General features: G+C 40.6%; 1 pseudogene; it reads left to right on the top strand.

Annotated features, from left to right (window-relative positions):
• The first annotated feature begins 990 nt into the window (after positions 1-990).
• LOC102022019 overlaps positions 991-1,961 on the top strand; it is a 2,987-nt pseudogene continuing 2,016 nt past the window's right edge.

The raw sequence follows: 1,961 nt of genomic DNA, 5'->3' as shown, positions 1-1,961 counted from the left end.
TGTCTCAAAAAGACAAAAAAAAAAAAAAAAATCCAAAAAAAAGAAATTAGTAGAGAAGTTACAGTTTTTTTCTTACATGAGATCTCTACAGCAGGTCCTCAAGTCATTTGAACTGGGTATGTCAAGCTTCCTTGGACAGAAGATATGAAACGTTAACCTCTGGGTGCCAGATAACACTCTAACATGGTCCCTGGCTAATGGCAAATGCTCATATGTTAGTATGGTATTTGCTTCAGTGAAATATGTGACACCGAAGTCGGAAACACCCACAAAAGATAAATGCACATGAACACTCTGAAATTTTAGCAGAAGCATCAAATATAATCCTCATCATCTATTAATAAAAACAGCTAGCATGGGCCTGCCAAACATTAACTTCCTTTATGAGGATAAACATCTCAATGAAACCACATCTGCCATTACACAATCATTCCAATGGACCAACAATATATATATATTTTGTACAGGGAATCGAACTCAGGACCTGGTGCTTGCCAGGCAGGCTGTGTGCAGCTTGAGCTATATCCCCAGCCTATGACCAACAATATTAATTGGAGCAACACTATGTTAGAATAGCGAGGAATGACTATGTAAGAATACAGAGTGCTCAATGGCTTAATGAGAGGGACCCTACAAAGGAAGGCATTCTGCACTTAATCTCTCAGTTTAGATCTTACTTGGCCAGGATCAGTCACAATTCTCAACTAAAGAATCTTGGGAGAGATTTTATTTATATTCAATCCATAAAACAGAGACTCCCTAGATGTTAGAATAAAAAGTTTTAGTAAGCTATAAACTATACAGTTGTTTTATTTAATTTTTTTGGAAAATATCATGTATCACAGTAACCACGAAAACACTAGTGTATGTTATTTTATAAATATTATTTATAATAGCCAAAAATATAAACAATGGAAATGTCCATCAACAGGCGAATGGATAAAGGAAATGTGGTATATCTTTGGGAATATCATTTAGTTTGAAAACGGAATGACGCCGCGAGTGGTGGCACATGCCTGTAATCCCAGCACTTGGGAGGCTGAGGCAGGAGGATCATTGCCGAGTTCGAGATCGGGTTGGGCTTCAAAGTGAGCTCAAGCCAGCCTGGACTGCATGGTGAGATCCTGTCTCAAAAAGACAAAAACAGAATGAAGTACTTACATATGCTACATTATGACCATGAAAACATAGTAAATGAATGAAGCTAAATATGAAAGACCGGCCCTGCAGAGCCCGCGGTCCGGCCTGCTCCCCTGAACCCGAGGGGCGGACAGGCTGCCCTGAGGAGGGTGGGAGGGGAGAACCGGGCTGGCCCGCGGGCCAAAGAATCCAAACCTCTGCGCGGCCCTCAACTGCACGCGGAGGACAACTCAGTCCAATCTGGCCTTCTTCAGGGTTCTGAAGGATCCGGCCAGATGCCCGAAGTGGGTGGAGAATTGTAGGAGAGCAGACTTAGAAGAGAAAGACCTGATCAACTAAATAAACATCGACTGTGTGCCAAACACTTTGAGACCTCTATGATCTGTAGAACTCTACATTTTGCAGAGGCATCAGAAAACTAAAGAATGATTGGGTTATTTTATTTCTCAAAATTGATTGAAGCAGATACTTCTGAAGTCCTTGGGAGAGTCCTCATAGCTCTGTTCCTCGGGATGATGCAATACCAACAATATTTGATCTTACCAGTCATTTGAACAATCCACACAGTAGACACAGAAAACGAATAAAAGAATTGAGTGAGGATGAAATCAGGACACTGAAACAGAAAAGAATTGATGAAACTTCAGGACAGGGACAGAAACACAAAGAAACGAACAACAGCAGTGCTCAGAATCCCAGTGCGGAAGTGGTACGGGGCCGAGCAGGATGAAGACATTTTACCTTTCACCCTTGAAAAGAAGGAAAACAAAGAATACTTAAAGTCTCTGTTTGAAATTTTGATTTTTTTTTTTTTTTTTTTT

The sequence above is a fragment of the Chinchilla lanigera genome, unplaced genomic scaffold, assembly GCF_000276665.1.
Source record: "Chinchilla lanigera isolate Chin_1 unplaced genomic scaffold, ChiLan1.0 scaffold00038, whole genome shotgun sequence".
Lineage (NCBI taxonomy): Eukaryota > Metazoa > Chordata > Mammalia > Rodentia > Chinchillidae > Chinchilla > Chinchilla lanigera.
The sequence above is the reverse complement of the archived record's forward strand: the minus strand, read 5'-3'. Positions and strand labels throughout refer to the sequence as shown.